The sequence below is a fragment of the Otolemur garnettii genome, unplaced genomic scaffold (genome assembly GCF_000181295.1).
Source record: "Otolemur garnettii isolate 467f Iridium unplaced genomic scaffold, OtoGar3 scaffold00006, whole genome shotgun sequence".
Classification (NCBI taxonomy): domain Eukaryota; kingdom Metazoa; phylum Chordata; class Mammalia; order Primates; family Galagidae; genus Otolemur; species Otolemur garnettii.
The window spans coordinates 17,371,290-17,394,115 of NW_003852401.1; the positions used below are offsets into that span (position 1 = coordinate 17,371,290).

The 22,826-nt window shown below is 38.2% G+C and overlaps 1 protein-coding gene across 13 annotated transcripts in view; it reads left to right on the forward strand.

Annotated features, from left to right (window-relative positions):
- PTPRD (protein tyrosine phosphatase, receptor type D) overlaps positions 1-22,826 on the forward strand; it is a 2,156,277-nt gene that overhangs the window by 802,055 nt on the left and 1,331,396 nt on the right. For all 13 annotated transcript variants that reach the window (XM_023508432.1, XM_023508444.1, XM_012813956.2 and 10 more), the window contains one exon: positions 425-466. The gene's annotated coding sequence lies outside the window, so the exon portion shown is untranslated. The remainder of the gene's footprint in view (positions 1-424; positions 467-22,826) is intronic.

Genomic DNA, 22,826 nt, shown 5'->3' on the forward strand with positions numbered 1-22,826 from the left:
AACATTATTAGGCTTTTATTACCATAAAAACTACTTAACCTATTTCTTCATCTTTCCATTTTGAAGCTGAAAATTCAAATAGAAGTTTTGAAAAGTCATCAGTCTGAGTTTTTGCATTTGATAGACATCTGTGTATATTATTTATCTTTGTATTTCTGGGAAGAATATTTATTTTAAGACAGAAATGAATAAAGATCTTTCGGAGTTCAAATTGAGAAGTGTGAAAAGGATATTTAAATCCTAGTTTTAGTCTTAATGAGCATTAGTAAAAAAATACATAAAATTGGACTGGTTTTCGAAGTTAATGGGCAGATATACATTATGATCAAAAGTTGAGGTTTACCCATATTCTTACTTAATTTTATATATTGGTATTTCTCAATTTGTTCATTATTATAATTTTTTTTTTTTCTTTTTTCATTAGGTTCCTGTCCTGAGACCATAGCAGGATGTGCCTTGGACAAAGGTATATACTATCTCAAATTTTCTCTGTGAATAAACTACAAAAAAGTTACAATAATAATTACTTTACTCTTGCGTGCTTAGAAATGTGGCATTGTATTCCATGTTCATATATATGAAATGTACCTTTCCATCCAGCAAAATATAATAGAAAACATCAGAATCAGAAATATGATTATCAAATACATGTCATTACTGGGGGACAGAAAGTCTTAAATACAAAATATGTCCAAAGAATTGTTCACATTAACACCCTGGCAAGTAAAATAAAGCAGCAAAACTATTCAAAGTTGCCCTTTGAATATGAAACTTAAAAAAAATTAGAAGACAATTTTTAAAATATCTTTAATGAACCCTCAGATAAAATTATTGAAATAGGATATGTGAGAGTTAAATTATCATGTAAGAGCTACCGAAATGTATTTACTTTGGGGGAGACAAAATAGAGAAATCAATTTGTAATTATAATCAATTTGAAAAGGGGAAGCCATCAGGGAAATAAACACACAATGCTCAGAAAGGGGTAAAAAAATGTGCTACATGAAAGGGAAAAGTGATACTTCAAGGTCAACAGGGGGTGACTATTTTAAACTGGAATGCTACTGTTAAACGTTATTAATGATCATGGAATGTAGCAATTGAATCCTAATAGAGTTGGAAAGAAAATGTGTAAGATGACTAAAGCCACATGGAAACCTATGAATAAGGAGCAAGGAAACTAAGAGTCTGAAGCACAGCGGTGGGAAAGGATGAAGCTGCAGAATGAATGTCACTTAGAGGAGCTATTAATTACCCGTCCTGCCGGGAGGATGTAGTGAGGAAAGATTACTGAAACGTTGCTTAAACTAGCACATAAGGAGTTTAGTGAGCTTCAGGACTAGGTAATGAGAAGAGGTATGATGTCCATCTGCTGGAGGTGTTTACATGTTGAATAAATTCAGAATGCCTGATGACATTTCTCGACAGCTTCTCCAGATCAGCTCCCCTATTCACTGTCCTCTCAACCCCACCCATGAATTGTCGAAACAGCATTCTTTACTTTTCTATGTGTTACAGTAGTTTTATATTTAAAGAAAAGTTGAGCACTGATTTGTGATGATGCAGAACATGTGGATCAATATGGTATCAGTATTTAGACCTGTTCTATTTCACATAAATATAATATTTGGGGTAATACCTTATACATCTGTGTATTTTTCATTTGGCTCAAACAAACTGTGTGGATTCTGCCATGTTACTCTTATAAGAAAAAACAAAGCGTGCTATGAAGGCAATGCATATGTGGATAATTTTCTGAGACACTAAAATTGAAACATTCGCCTAGATTTTTCTTGACCCTGTTTTTTATATAATTTTTTACAGTCATTTTCAGTCCCTGTGCAGAGACTGATAGGACTTTAGAATATCCCAGGAAAACAAGCCAGCTGATGTGCACCGCCAGACAGGGAATGAATGGCTCCAGGCACAAATCTCTGTTGTGTCAAGGCTTTGGCATGACATTTGGCAGGGAACTAAATCAAACAGAGCACAATGCAAATAATCCCAGCTTCCCATGGATGTACAGCCTCAACTTCCAGCCTGCTGTTGTTTATTACTACTCTTTCCTCCTGATATTCCAGGGAGTGATGTTTCTGGTAATGAATTGAAATCTAGGGCATTTTCTAGGTATTCTTGCAGCATGAGGAAGTAGGAAGATTATGGCTTTGAAATTGGACCTTCTTGGGTTTGAAGTATTTTCCATCATTTACTAGCTAGAAAATCCTGAGGAACTTATATCAGCCATAAAATGAATTTACAAATTATTATCAAAAATGTTTTAAAGATATTAAAATGATATAATTGCCTTAAGGTGATATAGAAATGATATAATTGCCTTCTTATATTTGATACCTAAATATTTAATAAATACTATTTTCTTCCTTCTCATTTATGCATTCAAGTTTTGTGTTAAACTGCTGGCTGGGTGTAGTGGCTCACATCTATACACTCAGCACTTTGGGAGGCCAAGGCAGGAGGATGGCTTGAGGCCAGGAGTTTAAGTCTAGCCTGGCCAACATAATAAGATCATAACTGTAGAAAAATTAATAATAAAAAGAAAAAATTAGCCGGGTATGGGGTATGAGCTGTGATTCTATCACCTGAGGCAGCTGAAGTGGGATACAGTTTGAAGGTACAGTAGCTGTGATCATGCAGCTGATTACACCCTGGGAGATTGAGCGAGGCTCTGTCTCTAAAAAAGTAAATTAAACAAACTTCTTAATAATCATTTTGATCATTTTGTTAATAGAAGAAGACTGACTAGTATAAGATTTTTTTTTATCTTTGGGTGAGCATTCCTTTCTTTGGGAGGCAAGAATTGTTGCAAACTTCTTGATTATTTTGAGTCTTATTTAACATTTTCATCTCCTTTTAAATTATTTTACTATTTATTTTTCTTTCCCTGAAATTTCTGAGCTCTAAAGTTATTTTTATTAAAGAGTTACTTAAATACATACAGGGTCTTTATGTTGCACAAGAACTTTTTAATATCTTTGATTCAATTTTAGGTTTTGTTAGTATAGTCAGGTGTGAAAAACACTACATTGTAAAATGTGGATGGTTTAGAAAAATTATACCTCGATAGCACACTTATACTATTTTAGTTTAGTTTAATAGTTTGGTTCACATTTCTTATTAAGAAACTACAGTGTGTCACATATTATATTAGGCATTAATTGCACAAAGCAGAAAGTTATGCATTTTCTACCTTCAAGATATAATTGTAGATGGGAAGAGACATGTAAACACATTATTTTAACACAGTGTGGTAATTTGATATAATGGAGAAGTACCCAATGACAGTAGTGTAGGGGAGGAAATAATTTTTATTTGATCTGGCTTTCTGGAGGGGTTGACACTTCAGACATCTTATAAAATGATAAAGAATTGGGTGGTGCCTGTGACTCAAAGGAGTAGGGTGCTGGCCCCATATACCAGAGTTGGTGGGTTCAAACCCAGCCCCAGCTAAAAAAATAAATAAGAGAAAATGATAAAGAATTGGCCACATATCAGCCAAATTATAAAGACAGGGTCATGGAAGGAGGTCAAGAATAAAGGCAGAAATATCAGTAGGAATCTATTGTCTGAGCTAAAACAATGGTGGTAAAGGTCTAGATTTGAAATTGGGAAGCTAAGTCCTATCTCTTTGTTTTAGAAGGTGGATTTAAGATCATGTGGAAGGTTACTTGAATAGGATTAGTGACAATCCCATGGGGATGTAACATATTAACATAAGGCTACGTCTTGTTAGCAGACCCCTTCTTACTTTCCTGTTGGTCACAATGAAGTAAGTTGCTGTATTGTGAGGGGGTCTATTGTGAGGACCAGGTGGTGGGTGACTCTGACATCCTCGAGCCTCAGTGTCGTCCCTAGATGTGGAGAGTGGCCTCTGGCCAACACCCAGCAAGAAGTCAAGGGCTGACATCCTACAGTCATAAGAAAACACTCTGCCACCAACTTGCATTTTGTGTTTTAGTGTTTTTTGAGAGGTAGAACTTGTGAGCAAAGAAAATGGATATTTATCTAAGGAGATTTCTAAGACAAATTTTGAAAGAGTGATTTGACTCCCTCTGACTGCTTATAGTAAAATGTCAGGAGAGACAGATGAATTGAAGAACAAATTGTTAAGCAAAAAGGAACCAGAACTTAACGATTTGTAACATTTTTAGCCTACTCATATTGCAAAACATTATAGAGTATGCTCTGGAGAGAACACCAAAAATGTGGCTGGACCATCACTTCACAAAGAGCGTCTAGGATTATACCAGCCAAAGCACTGTCAGTTTAACTTGAAAAGGAAGAAGATAGGAAAAAATGAAGAAAGGCTATGGGCTTGTTAGATTTAACTGGACAAGTCAATAGAGCTATTTGGCTACAAACAAGCACTGCTCTTCCAAAAGAGGGGACAATGATGTTGAGGCTGATTTGGAAGTCATCAAGGCTACTTCCTCAGTTCCACAGGCTGAAAAGCCTCTGCCCAGAGCCTTGGGGGCAGGACAAGCCTGCAGAGGTATAAGGGTGGAGCCTCCGGGAACTCTGGAAGCAAGCTCTGGCCCATAGCCATGGGAGTGAAGCTGCCGTATTGAACTTGGATGTCCTAACCTCCAGAACTAGGAGGAAATTTCTGTGTTTTAAGCCATTCAGTCTCTCCCAAGCAGCCTAATACTCCAATAAAATGAATATGAAAATATTATATTTAGCAAACATGAATGATCAATATAGAGACAGAAGAAAGGGGAGGTACATGGAATGATTCCCAGATTCTACTTTAGGCAATTGGAATTAATTTTATTCAGTATATGTAGAAATACAGGGAGGGAAAAGGAGCCAATCTGGGGGAGTGGTAATGAATAGCTTTTATTTTTAAAATTTAATTGGAACTTTTATTGAGACCATTTTACATTCCCATACAGTTGTAAAATACAAGATAGAGACAGTCCTTGTACACTTTGCCCAGAATTGCACAATGGTGATATTTTGCAAAACTATAATATCACAACCAAGATATTGGAATTGAGATACAACATAAATCTCTTTCAGATTTCCCCAGAGCTACTTGTGATCATTTTGGTCTATATTAAACTCTGTGCATTTTATCAGCTTTGTAGATTCACTTGTCCTCCCCCCACAGGCCAGACCCTAATAGTTCCAACGCTACGAAGATTCCTTCTGTTGCTTTTTTATAGTTGCACCCACCTCCCTTCCATTTTGCTGCCTCCACCCCATCCCTAACCCCTGGCAATCACTAATCTGTTGTGCATTTCTAAAATTTTATCATTTCAAAAATGACATATAAGTGGAATCCTACCTTTTGAGATTGGCTTTTTTGCTAAGCATCATTTTCTGGAGATTCATACAAATTGTCACACGTATTAGTGGTTTTTCCCTTTTCTTGTTGAGTGGTATTCCATTGCATGTATGTGCCACTATTTGACTATTTAAATATTGAAAGATAACTGAGCAGATTCCAGTTTTCGAATGCTATAAATGAGATTACTATAAACATTTTACATACATTCTTGTATGGCTATACTTTCTCTGGGACAAATGTGCAAAACCACAATTGTTAGATTCTTTAACAACCACATATTTTAGTTTTATAAGAGCTTGAAAACCTGTTTTCCAGTGTGGCTGTCCCAGTTTACAGACCCACCAGCAGTGGAAGAGTGACGCCACTGCTCGGTTTCCCTGCCAGCATTTGGCATAGTCACATTTTAGCCGTTCTGATAAATGTCGTAATATGTCCTAATTTTAATTTGCATCTATCTGATGTCTGTTAATGTTGAACATCTTTTCATGTTCTGACTTGCCACCTGTACATCCTCTTCAATAAAGGAACTCTTCATGTAGTTTTCCTATTTCCTGTTGGATTATTTATTTTTGAACTGTTGGGGTTTGACTACTCTTACAAGCAGAAATGTGAACACGTCTTTGTAGAACCTTGTGAGTTGACCACCCAGGGGGCAGTAACAAATAGGTGAACATACAGAGGCGGTCAACTCAAGGTTGGTTGTCCAGTTTGGTGCATGTCCAGTCTATGAAAATGAGCTCAGTTTATGGAGGTGGTCAATGTAAGGAGAGGGTTAACTATGGAGGCTCTACCATTTATGAGGTTTAAAACAGACTAACACAGACTAAAATAGAGAAGAAGAAGAAGAAATAATATCTGGAAGTTCAGATAGGTAGACGGGCAGGAGGCAGAACGTGTCAGTCTGGAATCCTAAGGAGGGATCAAGCACTGAAAGATTGGGAAGCTGTGATAGTCAAGAAGATATGATATTGGAGCAGCTCTTGGCTGTCAAACATCACAAGCCCTCGTGTTTTCTAGAGAAAACAGAATAATTTTCTGAGAACAGTTTTCTACAGGATAATTTTTTTTTTACCGTTACAAATTTTATTGTATTCAAATAAATAAATGCTATTCTTTTGTTTTGGGAGGAGGTCATATTGTTGCTCTGTCTCTTAAGAAAAAAGTACTGTGGCATCAGCCCAGTTCACAACCTCAAATTCCTAGGCTTAAGTGATCCTCCTGCTTCAGCCACCCCCAAGTAGCTAGGACTACAGGTGTGCAGCTCTATGTCCATCTAATTTTTCCTATTTTTATTAGAGACAGCTCTTGCTCATGGCTCAGGCTGGTCTGAAACTCCTGACTTCAAGAGATCCTCCCCGCTCAGACTCCCAGAGGGCTAGGATTATAGGCATGAGCCCCACAGTCAGCCAGGAAATGCTATTCTATTGCTTGGACTTTAAATCTTGTCTGAAACACTAGGGTTTTCCCATTTATCATAGATCTTACATACTAAGTAGTTTCAATAAGATGTATGAATTTTTCCAATGGGGGGAAATATGTATTTTGGGGTATGTGACATAAAAACAGAGGAAAAGCTTGGTGGGACTAAAATCTAGGACTCAGATTACCCACAGAAATAGGGCAGATACTTCATAAGAAGATTCTTTTTAATACACTTAAGGAAACTTCAGCTCAGAGGGAAAATCCGTTATCTGGGACGTCTGTGGTAGACAGTCTTGGAAGTCTAGTAAAGCAGGCAATATTGGGAGTTTATCATGAGCAAACATAAAACCCCATGTTAGAGAAGAAGAAAAGAAGAAAATATCTGAAAGTCCAGAAAGACCGGAGCATATTTGTCAAAAGGAGATTCAGTGGCAAGGTAACAATTCGTCACTGAAGACAGATATTGACTATTTGAGGATGTCTGCCGTGTGTTCTGATTTATATTCTACAGACTGAGTTTATATTCAAGATTCAAAATTAATATGGTTCTGGTGCTGACCCAACAGAAGTCCACTCAGTGGGGCAGTGATGTAGAAGTTCCCCTGGTGTCCTAGTATTAACCCATTAATCACTGAGTTGTGGGGGCTTCTGGAGGACAGACTAAGACTACAAAACCAGTGCAGGAGGGAGAAAATTTTGAATTCGTCTGTGCCTCTTTACCAACTCTACACAAACATTATACTTTAATAACAAATGCTGCTCCAATACCGGTCTGGAGTGCCCAACATATTACTACAGGGTCAGAGAATCAGACTAGGGATATACGTGTAATGACTAAGAAAAAGGAACAAGGCACTTGCTTCTTAAAAGACAGAAATTAAAAGAAAGGTCACTGATATAGTTTATCTAAACTTGCCCCCTGCAAATCTCGTGTTGAAGCTGATCCCCAGGGTGGGTGAGAGATGGGAGATGTGATGGGTGATGGGAGATGTTTGAGCCTTGGAGACTGATCCCTCATGAATGTTTTGGTGCCTTCCTAATGATACTAAGTTCTTGCTTTATTAGTTCCTGTGAGAGCTGGTTGTTTAAAGGAGCCTGGGAGTCCTCCTCCTCCTCCCTCTCCTGTCCCCTCTCTCACATGAGACGTGCCTGTTCCCCCTTCGCCTTCTGCCTTGATGAGAAGCTCCTTGAAGCACTCCCCAGAAGCAGGCGCTTCCTGTACATTCTGCGGAACCATGTGCCAAATAAACCTCTGTTTTAATAAATTACCCAGCTATAATTTATTAAAATCATAGCAGTACAAAACAGACTAACGCATTTATTTTTGAAAATTCTTTTGCTGTGGGGGTCATCAAAATTGATTTGCTGATGTCTGAAATCCTAAAGATATAAAAGGTATATAATAATATACATACATATATATCCCCCCCCCCCCCCAGTAAACACCTGCCACGTTCTGAGTAGCCCCTTTTCTTACTGGGTAGTATGCTGACTGCCTTCATCACATTAGGGGATCTTATCACTTTTCATGCTCTTTTTATTAACATTTATTATTCTTACTAAAAATTAGTTTAGACTATTTTAAAACTTCAACCTCATATTTGATACCGAGATCTTCCTTTTGCCTGAGCCCAGGACGGCCTCATTCTGGTTGCTCTGCGTATGGGTGGCGGTGGTGGGGAAGGGCTCGGGAGTGAGTGGTAACAGGGGAACAGGAAGAGGTGCTGGGACACCCGCTTTCTCGCATCCTGTCATCCTTCCTTGTTGTTTGTCTAGGCTTGGGCAAGGGAGAAAGGGAGCTACACTATTTTCACATGTGCCTCTCCGTGCTAAGCGCTGTCCACCTTCTTTTGGTTGGCAGCACAGCTCTATTTGGGGCCTTCTGTAGTTTCTATGAACCTGGAACCCACATGCCGCTTCTCTGCCACAGTCACACTTCTGGTGCTTTTTCAGATCGCTTTGTAAGGGCTACTTCTGTGGAATCCCCTGGTGTGGCAGAGCAGGCCGAGGTCTACCTCCTCCTCCCTACTCCCAGCCCCCTTCCGCCTCCATCAGAGGTGGCTGCAAGGTGGACTTCACACATAAGAAGGCCCATGTTTTCCCATTGCTTTCATAAGAGACACAGTACCTTTCAGTAAAAATAAACATGAGTAAAAATACACAGAAGCCAATTTAATGGAAACGAGAAAGCCTACATCGGATATCTGTTTTCTTATAAGAAAAGAAATGATGTGGTTTTCATTCAGGAGGAAAAATGAAGTCCAGTGTAGGAAAGTCTGAGGATTATTATTATTATTGTCATCATTCTACCACTTTTACTCTGAGATGAGAGCCAAGTAGTTCAAATACAGCCCAAGGGTATGGGTGGTGTTTGTAGAGTACTCAAGTGGGATTATTTGGAGACTTCCCCAGCAATGCTGGAGGTTCACCAGAGGAAAATGGCAGTGGGGACGGTCCAAATGTAGGCATTGCCAAGTTGGTAATAATTATGGCTCAAAGAGATCAAAATTAGAAGTTTCTAGTAAGAGCATCCAGGAAATGGCTTCACTTCGGCTCCAAAATGTGCAAAGAGAGAAGTGAAGCCAAATAGAGACGGCTGGCAGGAAGCAGGGGAGTCAGATGGTTGGTTATGTTGAGCAGGATGGTTTGAAGCTATGAGCATTTTTAAAAGGGTGGGTTAACATTTATATTTTATATACTCTCTAGGAACATTGTATATAGTTGTACCCACATTTAGATGGGGAACTGAGTTCCAGAGCACAAAAGTTAATATTTGACAGGTTTTAACTGATTCCACATACTACATTATTTCTATGAATGAACTGAAATTGTAGTAGCTAATATATAAGAAACAGAATAGGAAGATTGGGTTACAAGTTGGGTTTGAGAAAAGATAATTATTTTACAATAAAATATTGCTCTGAAATTTCCACCTGCTCTAATTTTTTTCTAAAAGGTTTGTCTTCTCTACTGAGAAAAAATACCCAACAAACTTCACATAAAGCATCATTTTTTTTTTTCAACTCTTGTAAGTTAGCACTTTCAGTTGTTGATGCCAAATGGCCATTCCCCGACGTCTTTTGTGTCGATCATGAAATTGCAGTAGTGTGATGCGCGCATAGCAGAGCTGCCCTGTGCCTGAAATGTAACTAAAGAGTAAATACAGTACTAAATTTTTTCAGATAAATAATCAAAGGTGACATTGATTCCTTTCCTTTGCACATTTATTCTATCAGGAATAATTGCTAGGGAAATGGTCATAACGCCAGTGAACTGCCCAGTCTTTATCATAATACCTGATACCAAGTTAAAATAATTCTGTAATAAACCATCCAAGTTAAAATAATTCTGTAATGAACATTCATTTCATTGCTTTGAAGAAAACAGTGATTTCATAAAAGTGTTTTATGAAACACATTTTTTTTTTTTTTTTAGAAATTCTCCAGGTAAAATGAGGTCCATAGAAAAGTAATTTGAGAAACACTGCTGACCATACCTATCTACCACTTTATCTTGTGGGAGATTTAATGGGTTTATCAGCATGACAAGGACATTGGAAGCTCATGCAGTAAAAAGTTATTAATGCTATTTATTCTAGAAAAATACACAGCCAATAAAGCCACCTGGGAGGTAGTATTTTGTAACAGTTAAAAGTGTGGTGTCCACCATCCTACTGGCTTTAATTCCCTGCTCTACTTTTTTTTTTTTTTCATTGAGGTACAATTCACATAGCATATGATTAGCCATCTTCATATGAACTCTTTAACAACATTAAATACATTCACAGAATAATCACAAACACCCTCTAGCTCCAAAACATTCCTATCACCCCAAAGGAAAACCCTGTACCAATTAAACAGTTGCCCATTCCTATACTCTCCAACCAGATCCACTATAAATAAATTATGTGAACATTCTACATACCTGTTTTGAGATGCTGTTTCCCTGAGTATTCCTATCTAGATAGAAATGGCTTTGATCTTAGATGGTGGTTGTAAAAATTCAGTAATCTATACAATGCACTTAAAACATAGTAAGAATTTAAGAAATGTCAGATGTCAAACTTACTTGGCCTTCTCTTGCCTCCAAAGCAATCATGTTTTATTTTATTTTGTTTAATTTTTTTGCAGTTTTTGGCCGGGGCTGGGTTTGAACCTGCCACCTTGGGTATATGGAGCTGGCACCCTACTCCTTTGAGCCACAGGCGCCACCCTCAAGCAACAAGTGTTTTAGAAAGAACTCTCCAGGAAATGATTAGATAGATGTTACCAGAAAAGACTGAGAGAAAAGCCAGATAGTGCTGTCTGGAGAGATTCCATCCACATAATACGAAAAATCGTACTAATAGCGGTTAGATATTTTCTGGATATCCCTCCTACACCTTGGCTTATGAGAAGCTAATTCATCTCACAGGACTCTGTGATCCTGAAGACTCACTGTTAGAGCCCATGTCTCTCCCTGTAATATTTTTGGCACAAGTGGTTTGAGGCCGAAATTGGGACAGAGAGGTTTTGAGAGAATGAGGAAGGCTCCAGGTATTCTTGATCTGAAAATAAGAGGAATATAGCGGTTTTATGAGGGGGAGGACACATTTCTTCAAGAGAATGAAGGAGATAAAAGAGCTGACAAAGCTCTGATCCAGGTCTACTTATTCTCTACTTGATACCACAGGATTTTAGGATTATAAAAATTTGTAAGTATCATTGACATGGAAAAACAAATTATAAAACAATGTGGCACAATGCAACACAAAACATGTATATTTTAATGTTTGTATATGTAAGTACATGTAAACTTAATCATTGGTATAATTTTATATAAATGGAATCATATTCTATTAGAGGGAATAGTGAATCTATTCTATACAGCTCTAGAATAATTTTCACCAAAGTGACAGTGGTTAATTGCTGTGCTGTATCAGAAATTCAAGTGTCTTCCATTTGCTTCTGTATTATTTTATATAATTGTTGAAATTTCTAGATGACTGTATACTTTCTTACTAACAGAAACAAAGCAATACAGCTGTAGCCATTAGCAATAGAGACATATTATAACTGTACTTAGACATTTTTATCCTGTTTTTCATCACAGTTGCTGGAAGGACAAACCATTAGAAAAATATCAGAATGTCTGCTAAATTTAATCAGACTAGGTTGCCTCCAGGAATCCACAGAACAAAGAATCAAGGAGTCTGTAGAGGGAGCCCTCCCTTCTCCCATAAATAAAATTTACCCATGAACTCTGGTTCATGGTAACATGTAGCAAATTATTAATTCTTTTTTTTTAAGTTCAGCCTTTCTCATTTTTTCCCTAAAACAAGATTAATTAATTTCCAATTCCTTCACAAATTCTACACAAGGTAACATACTTAGTGATTTTTAAAGGGCGAGAAGAGTTTATCAACTCTTTCTGGACAAGGAAGTTCAATTTCCCTCTGATATTCTTGGGCCAGTACTCTTAGTTGGCCTCCTGAACCCAAAGCTCCTCACACTTGTTCTCTAACTTGACTACCATCCTAGACATCATCTGGAGATCTTGCTGAGCATACACATTCTTAGATATCTCCCCCAGATTCCTCATGCCTTAAATTCAAATTGTGGTCAATGACTCTTCATTTAAATGCTCCAGGTTACACCAAAGAGGATGGTTCAAAGATGATCCTTTGAGAAACACTGGAAGCTTTACCATCCTTACCTCTTTGCAAACTTATAGTTTTAAAAAAATTTATTCCTAAAATTATGTTCCTCTAAAATTATCTGTAATTCTTTTTTAGGACTTTTCCTTGAAAATATGTTTGGTGATTCAGGTAGAACATGACACTTATCCCTCACACCAGTCTCACGCACTGTCCCCAGATGCCAAATGCAGAACCAACTGAGCAATCTACTTTTCATTTCTTTTCTTTTTAGAATGGGTATAGTCCAGAAGCTCATGACAAGCAGAAGAACCAGATCTTCCAATTGTATTTTGGATTAGGTTAATGTAATTTCAGCAATGATTTATTATACAGGATGTACTAGCTATAGGATGATCTTTAAATAATATTTAATATTTCAAAACATGCAATATACATAGTTTAGGTTTTTTTCATTACAATGTTTCAGAAATGCTAACTCATTTTTTCTCCAGATGTCCCTCTGAAGCAGACAAAAACTGCTATTATTTATCACAATTTGCAGAGAGATGGAATCACTGAGCTATTAAGTAACTTGAAGAGGGTCACCGAGTCAGTGACTAAGTCAGAACAAACACTTCATCTCCTTGCTCCTTAAACAGTAATTTTCTCAACAAATTCTCTTGCATATGTTCTTCCAGGAAGAGTGTACAAGTCAACCACTTTCCTGGGAAATTGTTCATTATGGGCATAGGAAAATTGTGCCTTCTTGAAGGTTAAATGGTAGAAGCGGGGAATCATGTTAAAAATATTCCTTATTTTTCAAAGACTTTCATTCCCCCAGTGCCCTTGTCACTAAACCTATTTTATATAACATCACTTTCCTTTCATTCATTCATTTAACCAATAGTTACTGAACATATTTAAAATGTATAGTGTTCTGCTGATAAACAGGATGTGGTACTTGTCCTCAGTTTGCACAGTTAGGTAAAGAAACAGACACACAGACACACAGACAAATAGTATAATATACTAATTGCTATATTGTATCCAAGTGTTAGGTGCAAAGAGAGTTTGGGGAAGATTCCCTGAGTCCATTTGAGAGAGTCAGAGTAGCTTTCTCAGAAAATAAGATCTTTCAACTAGGTTCAAGGTAATGATAGGGGAATGGAAAGGGGAGGCAAAAACAGTCCCTAAATACGCTGTAGTCACAGCCATCAAAGCTGTAAATGGAGATCTCTGGATTTAAAATTTAGAATCCTAACTAGGCACAATGCCTCATGTCAGTAATCCCAGCAATTGTGGAGGATCATTTGAGACCAAGAGTTTAAGACCACCCTGAACAATATAGTAAAGCCCTTCTCTACAAAGAATAGGAAAAAAAAAAAAAAAAAGCTTGATTTGGTGGTATTACCTGTAGTCCCAGTTGGTGGGGAGGCTGAAGTGGGAGGATCACTTGAGCCTAGAAGTTCAAGGTTACAGTGAGCTATGATTGTACTGTGACACTATCACCTGGGTAACAGAGCAAGACATTGTCCCTTCCACTAAAAAAAAAAAAAAAAAAGAGGCTTAATAATTGCACATATAATTTTCAGAGGACGATTGTGCCACACTATACCAATGTTTTTGAAGCCTTGGTAATGTCCAAAGTGAAAATGTAGATCAAACCAAAACATGATTTTTGATACCCCATCACTCTGGCAGACTGTTGTTTAGAAACCCAAACTTTATTTTGAAATGGATACAAGCAAACACAAAAGAGTGCTAGTGCTCTCAAATGGTCAAACTAAACGCAGGAACAGTCACTTCCTAGTGTGGCAGTGTATGCTTTAGCCCGAAGAGCCAAGTAAGAAGCCCTCAAAACATAATGGAAACACTGACAGACACTTAACTCTACCAGCTCTGTTGGGGACGGCCATAATTCACTTCATAATACAAATTGATATGTTGTCCAGAGGGGACCCTGTTGGGTGTTATTGAGTGTCTTTTGAAAAGTTCTGGTTCTGGGCTATGGAGCTGCAAAATGAAACTGAATGATTCTGTTTGGAAGAGATTCTGAGTTGGGCCCCTCAATATTCTTGGGGCAGGCAACATGGAAATGTCCTATAGAGACTGAAAATATGAAGTAATCAACCAAAGTGAAAAAAGCAAACGCAATGAAAACAAAGTTTGTGTATTCAAAGTCTAATATTTCTTCCTACAAGGCATGCTTAAAAGCAGAGCAAACCAGAGGTGAAAGAGAGAAGCTTGTTTTAATTGAAGTAGGGTTAGTGGCTGAGCCGGGAAGGAGTATGCTCTGTATTTGCAAAATCATGTGCGGGGCAAAGTTCAGCTACCCAGTGAACCTGCTGGGCAAAGTCTCCTACATGTTTCATAACATAATGCAAATGACTTCAGTCGGAGGTAGCAGCCTTTCCAAATACCATTTAGCGCTTTAATGATTTGTCCTAGAAAGGTCATACCAGGTCGTATTTAATGGATCTTCTAAACAATGTAAAAAGATTTCTCTAAATGTGTTATACAGCTAATAATTTTAGCGTAAAAATAATTGACCTCTGTCCCCACTGCTGTTTCCTTTCTCAAGTATAACTTTTGAGGATTTTTTTTTTTTAAATTGACATTGTGATTTTCTTCTCTGTAGATCCGAATACCTCCAACCTTGGCCTTAAAGTTCCACGGACAGAGTTGGGGTTCTCATAGTTACAAAAGTGCTACAGAATTTTGAAAATAACACAGAATCTTGAAAGGAAATTGGTAGACAAGGATTCTAGTGCCTGCTTTTTCTTTTTTTTTTTTTGAGACAGGGCCTCAAGCTGTCCCCCTGGGTAGAGTGCCGTGGCATTACAGCTCACAGCAACCTCCAACTCCTGGGCTCAAGCGAGTCTCCTGCCTCCGCCTCCCAAGTAGCTGGGACCACAGGCGCCCGCCACAACGCCCGGCTATTTTTTGGTTGCAGCCGTCATTGTTGTTTGGCGGGTCCGGGCTGGGGATTCGAACCCGCCACCTTAGGTGTACATGGCTGGCGCCTTAGCCGGTTGAGCCATAGGCGCCGAGCCAGTGCCTGCTTTTTCAATGTAAACTGGATAACCTTGAGTTCATTACAACCTCCAAGGGCCTCAATTTGCTCATCTCTAGAAGGAAGGTCGCAGACTACCTCTTACGCCCTTTAATGGTGTTCCATGGTACCATTTACGCCTGCTAATGAATTACTTAAATATTGAAGCCCACATTAAGCTTTATGGAGAAGCATAACTGGCAAGATTTTCCTCTCAATTACTTGTGCTAATAGGGGCCAAAATGGCATGGATACTTTAAATTCACAGATAATCCCCAAACTTCAATTTAGCTAAGTGTTCCAACCTCCTCTTCTGCCAAGCCATTTATGGGGGGGATTCAAACAATTAGCACACAAGGACTGTTAAGAGATTTACCTCCTTTATAATTCCTGCCTTCTCAACTGCCTCCCCACTGGGATATTTTCATAAATTTCTAAAAATAGAAATAAAATAAATCAAGTGTAGTTTTTACATGCCTGGTGCTTTGTGAATCGTTTTATTTAAATCTCACCTTTTTGAGTAGTGTGTTAGTCTGCTAGTGCCGCCCTAACAAAATGCTACCAAGGAAGGGGCTTAAGCAGCAGCCACTCACTGTCTCCCCTTCTGGAGGCTGGACTCTGAAATCAAAGTGTCAGCAGGGCTGGCTCCTCCCGTGGGCTGCCAGGGAGCAAGGAGCCAGCATTAGTTTCATGCCTCTCTCCTAGTTCCTGCGGAGTTGCTGGCAATCTTTGGCACTTCTGGACTGGGAGAAATGTCATTCCAGTCTCTGCCTTTTGTCTTTATCTGGTGTTTTCCTTGTGTCTCTGTTCTTCATTTGGCGTTCTTTTTACAAGAACCCTGGTTCTATTGGATAGAGGACAAATCCTATTGCAATACGTCCTTTTATAACTTGATTACCTCTGCAAAATTTCCACTCCCAAATAAGGTTGCTTTCTGAAGTACTGGTGGTTAGAACTTCAAACCCAACTTTTTAGGGGTGAAATAATGCAGTTTACAACACGTATTCATCATTCCCATTTTAAAGATGAGTTAAATAAAGTTTTGATGTTAAATTCATTTCCCCAAGGCCAAAAACTCAGTTACTGGAATGGAGTTTCACATCCGTATTCAATTTTGTTTGTTATGTAACAGATGACCTTGGAACTAAAAAAAAAAAAAAAAAAAATTGCAGGTTGCCAAGCCTAAGAATATCAATCATAATCTTTTGGTAACTATCAGTATTTGATTTTCCTTGGTGGCACCACAGCTAAATCTAATGTATCTGTCAAAGTTGATTTTTAAAGAAGGTCTCTGAGCCTGGACAAGAATAAAAAATATAAACAAATAGAATATAAGCCTTAAGCTCAAGTCATGGACCAAGGGAACCTATGTCTGTGATAACCCTGAGACATCTAGTAAGGTGTTGTCCCTGTAAAAAGATTTTTAAAACTTCAGTATTTATTTAATGGGGATTTTAAAACAGCACCTAGGAACTTGTTTATTTTATTGTGTGGGTATGAGTGTTTTTGTTTTATATTTTCATTCAAGGACTAGTCGACTGTGGCAGGAGAGGACCCATGAACATTCCATGAAGTTATATAAGAAGTGACATGGGAAGATCAAAATGAACTGGCTTTATGTTTCTGATTTTTCCCCCAGTGATGTTTTCATGTACCTTAATGGTTAATGCACGTGAAGCTGACTGGTGGCTCATTAATCTGGCTCTGCCCTGAGCATCTCCATTTCATGGTACTATAGAAGTTTATTCTCTTTATTTCTAGTTATATTTTTTATTTGTTTGATAATCAAAGAAATGTAAAACATCATTTTTTTCATATCTGTGATTGCCATTCACAATATTTTATTCTGGGACATTTCAATAATAAATACATAGAATATGTAAGCCAGAGGTCCTCAAACTTTTTAAACAGGGGGCCAGTTCACTGTCCCTCAGACCGTTAGAAGGCTGGACTGTGGGCCCAGGACGACTCAGCTGCTAAGCAAGACAGGCAGCGGCAGCAAAAACACCTGGTGGGCCAGATAAATGTCCTCAGCTGGCTGCATGTGGCCTGCCGGCAGTAGTTTGAGGACCCCTGAATGGTTAGGATAAATTTAAAGCATATCAATAGTCATCACCTTTGATTACATTTGTACCAGAGAGGAATATAGGGGTTGACACACTGGCAAAAACTATGCGATTTGTGTTACCAGTCATTGGCAAAGTGGACGTAATGTTAAGTAAAACAGATAAACATTAATTTTACCATGGTTGATTTTCATAGTTATTATGAATTAAAATACTCATCTCCAAAATCCTGGAGCTGTTTCCTATGAAGTACTGTGCTAGTAGCTTCACACGTATTGATCAACATACAAGCATCCTTTATTATTTAATATACGTAGTGAAAGATTACTAGTTATTTGAAGTTGACCTTGGCTGAATCCCATCTAATTCAGGTTCTTACTGTTTTTCTTCTTATTAATTTAATGGATGAGTGGGAAGAAAGCAAGAAGAGTTACTAACCTGATCGCTATCCTAATAATGGTACTCATAACTTTTGCCCTGTAAGGCTTCCAAATGAGCTGTCAGTCTCTTAATGTAAATCCCTTCCTGAGGCTTTCCTTCCTTTAAAAAAAATTAGAGCACACAATAATGATTTATTATTAAAAAGCATATGTTTTCCACTGACCCTGGGGTGTGTACACTCTGTAGATTCCATATAGAATATTGTCCTGTTATGAAGTCACGAAAGGAATTAAGGCCGTTAAGCAATGATTGATAATAATAAATGTCTGATAATGCCATCCAGTGCTTTATTATAGGCACTGCTCTTGGGGTTCAGGGGATCAATAAATAATGCCCTGTTCTTTTCCTCATGAACGTGAAATCAATTAGGAATTAAGACTTAGGAGACAGACAAATGGAGGTCAAATAGCTGGTTTTATTATAAAGATTATTGCGAAATGTGGTTTTAAAGGTATAGGCAAAAGGCTTCACACTCCATCGCTGAGTTAAACTTTCCAAGCTCATCACTGGTGCTGCTGAGCAACCAAAGGCCTCCCTAGCAGGGCTGAGTCAGCCCTCAAGGCTGAGTGCAGCAGCAGAGACACGGCCTGAGATACGAAGACTGACAGGCGTTGGGAGCAGCAACAGTCCAGAGGGCGCTAAGCTGGATACTGTCACTGTCTTCTGTCAGACTTGGCATCAGGGGACTTGGGAGGCTGGGTGTATTATTTTAGTGAAGACACTCATGAAAACTAGAGGGAAGATAATGAAGGGAGTTGCATATTCAACAGTTTCCAGTCATGTTGTCAAATACAGATTCTAACCTCGTAACTATCAGTATTGTACGATGACAACGTCTCTTATCACAGAAAGCCCCAAATGTGGATGGTAGAACTCTTCCTCTTCCATTATTAAATTTCTAGAGGTTGATTTCAATCCCCAAATTAAATCACCTTGCCATGTAAAAGTCCAAGAAAGTCACAGGCCAGAATCAAAGGTTTTTTTTTTTTCCCCTTATTTTGTGCTCAGCCAGTCAGCCAGGTTACTGCTCTGATTCTCCAGTAGTGTGGACGTCCTCAGTGGCTCTCATTCCCTGAAATTATTAGTAGTTCCTTTAGCACCTCAGAAGGGCTTCTTCCCATATTCTGCTTTTCTCTATAATTTTTATTGTTTAAATTTGTAACCCTTACAATAATATTGTTTAGTTTTCCTTGGTTTTTGAAATAAATCCAATCATGCTGGACATGATCTTGGGTCTTCTTTCTTTTGACAGCCTTAGTTATGAATCATCTATGTAATGCATACAGCTGAAACACATTGATAGAATATGGTACAATTATTAAATGCTTGTATGAATCATTGCTCTGTTTTTATTGTTACTAAAAACAATGATGGCTGGGAGAGATGGCACATGCCTGTAATCCTAGCATTCTGGGAGGATCATTTGAGGCAAGGAGTTAGTAACCAGCCTAAGAGTAAGGGCCTGTCTCTATAAAAATTAGCAAAATTGGCAACATGTGGTGTTAGATGGCTATAGTCCCAGCTACTTAGGAGTCTGAGGTAGGAGGATCATTTGAGCACAGGAGTTTGAGGTTACCATGAGCTATAGTCATACCACTGTATTCTAACTAGGATGACAAAGTGAGACTCTGTCTCTAAAACAAACAAACAAAAATATCCTAAATACCAAGAAAAGAAAAAATAAATAACAATGCTAATGTGGATATTCATGTAAATATATAAAGATTCTTTTGGGGATAGTTCCTTTTTTTTTTTTTTTTTTTTAAGTACAGAGAGTTAATAAGACAGACAAGGGTATAGTACTGACTTAATGTGCTCCATGTTTGAAAAAAGAGCCACCAAATATCCTGCAGCAGTAAACCAGAGATTCAGTGGTGACTGCTGGAAAGGATATATTCCAGAAAAACCGTCCTGGGATCGGCTTTGCTAAGATGCCATTCAACCATGCATGTTGCCTGGATTCCAAGACCTGTGGATGCCCATAAGTTCTTTTTCATCACAAGCTTAGTTATGACACTATATTGACTATGTCTTGGAGGAAATTCACCTGCATGTGTATACCTTTCTGAGAGAGTGTCTAGGAAACTCTTAGACTATATTGCTATGTTTAGAAAGTTGTAATGAGGGCAGACTCAGTTACCAGGTACAACCTGAGGTGCCCCCCCCCCAAGGAATATTCAAAACTACTTAGTGTCCAGCCCTGATGCTGTAATGGATGTGGATTCTGTCTTATGATATGGTTCACATACTCTGGCTCACATACTCTTATGAGCAGGTGTATTAAGTTCTGTGCTGCACCAAGTACTGCCACAGATTTCAGATATGGAAACGTGTAAACCTATGGAGCATACTTCCTTAGAAGGGTTTCTCTCTTAATCCCAGGTGAATTTCATCTGGAAAATCATGAATCTGGACAGAAGCTCTTGAGAGTCTTGAAGCCTGTGCGCTCAGGTGGCCTGGGGAAACCAGAACGTTCCTTCCCCCCTTTCCGGGCCTGAAAAACCTTGTACTCTTTCTGAGATGCTAGAGACCTCTCTGTTTCTATAACATCATTCTTTACAGCAAAGGAGAGGACTCGGTGTGGTGTTCTATTTCCTGCTTTCTTTTCCTTATAACTTTCTAGGAGGCTGAGCTGAGTTTTTAACTGTTTAACTTGGTAAACCTTTTCTAAGACATACAGGCCTAGTACTATGTAGAGGTTAAGAATGTTCTGTTTCCTTGTATTTCTCCTTTGCTTTGTGGTCCAGGCATGTGTTTTGGACACATAGTCCTCTAGCTCTTTTCTTGTGACAGTTAAAAAGAGAATGAGTGCTAGATGTGTCAACAAAACAAAGTACCTTTGTAACCAGTCTTGCCGATCTTCACATCCGGAAGTTGAATAATCCTGCTTGGGATGCAGAGTCCTGCCAAGCGCGTAACTCAGGCGGGATGCGTGTGTTATGGCCACTGGACTCTCACATCTGCGATGCTTCATTCCTGTGCTGCCCTCATTCCACTTCCCATCCAGCATCTAGATTTTCCAGTGGTTAAGTAACATTCTATTATAAATTATGCCAGTGTAGTGGGTACAAGTTTATTACATTCACTGTATGAAATTTTAAGAATTCTCCATAGATATTTTTGGTGTTTTCCTCTCAAGTCTGTACAGATTTCCAGATAAAATATAGTGTAACAATGTGAGTCCTGAAGAGGTAATTTCTTAATTGTGCTAATTACTCTGTCTACAGATTGTCTCCTCTGCTAGACCTGGATGTGTGTTTTTTCCCCCAAAATCTAGTCTCTGAGACTTTGCCTCCCTCCTTTGGTTATATTTGGACACAATTAACTTTCTGATGTAGTAACAATTAAAATCTCTTTTCTTTCTTTTCTGAAACCCTTTAAAAAAGACTGTTTGACCTGGGCATGATTTCTCTTTCGTGTTGCGGACGTTGAGTTTACATTATAAGATAACAACCTGCCTCCTAAGAACAATTTTTCCCTTCTTCTAGATTGAGCTGTTCTTTTTAATTTTTCCTTCATATTTTCATTGTTTTGGCCAGACTGACATATTTCTAAGCATTGCAGAGTTTCTCTTAGATATCCTGAGCCAACTTGGTTTCTCATAAGATCATTGGTATCTTTAATACTTTTCCTTAAGTTTATTTATTTATTTTAGGGACAGAGCCTCAGTCAGTTACTCAGGCCAGAGTGCAGTAGTATGACTACAGTTCACTGCAACTTCCAATTCCTGGGCTCAAGCAATGCTCCCTCCTCAGACTTTTGTGTATTTAATAATACAGATGTACCACCAGCACACTAAGCTAATTATTTTTTACGTTTTTTTTTTTTGTTTGTTTGTTTGTTTGTTTTGAGACAGGGTCTTTTGGCTAGTCTTGAAATCCTGGCTTCATGCAGTCCTTGGCCTCCCATGGTGCTAGGATTATAGGCATGAGCCACTGCATTGGATCCTATATAAAAGCTCTTTTTTTTTTTTTTAATTTGCAAACCAATGAAAAAGACATGTAGATCATGTTAAAAATGTATACACATTTTAAGAAAGGAAAAAAAAGTATTAAAACTGTAATACTTAATATTTACTGACAGCAAAGGTGAATACAAAATCACGTTCACCATTTCCAGTTAAAAGAGGCACTGCAAACATCATCCTACACAGTGCAACTGTAATTCGATTCAACTTCAAAAAGTTATACATGGATAACATCTCTTAAAATGCCTAAACATTTGTTTGGCACCCCCTGTATTTTCTTTATAATAAGGACCTCCATTTTGTTTTACTTGTTTATTGTTACGGCCCTGTTTGTTGTGATCAAAGTTTCTCTCTTGGTCTCTAACCTAAGTCCAGTTTGTGTTGTGACTAAGTGGTGGGAGCTGACTTGAGCTTACGCATCATACTTTTGAATGAAAATGTTTGTCTTTTTACAGTTTTCATCCCTGATTGCAATGCAGGGGAATATAACTTAAGAGAGGCATTCCAGCATTTGACTGCCTCACTCTACCATATGCAAAAGCATGATGGGAGGGGGTGCAGAAAAACTTTAGGAATTTAAAAAGGTCCAGTGTGGCTGAAGTACAGAAATGAAAAAGAACTGAGGCAAGAATAGGCAGAGGGCCAGACCATACAAGGTCATAGAGACTGGTTAGGATCAACAACAGTAGACACTGTCTTCTCTTGAGTTCAGAATCTTCAGAAACTATGTTCAGGAGAACAAAACAGCTAAATCTTTCATTATATTTTTTGAGTAATTGCAATATGTGAAAGGATGAAAATCATAGCAATGGAGTGGAAGGAAAATACTCATTGGCCCTGCCATAATGGAGAAATCAGAAAAAAAAACTCTAGCTAAAGGATGCCCATTTTCCCTGGGCTGTGTGATGTCGTGGGACGTCACTTTATCGTCTGTGCGTGTTCTTTATAGC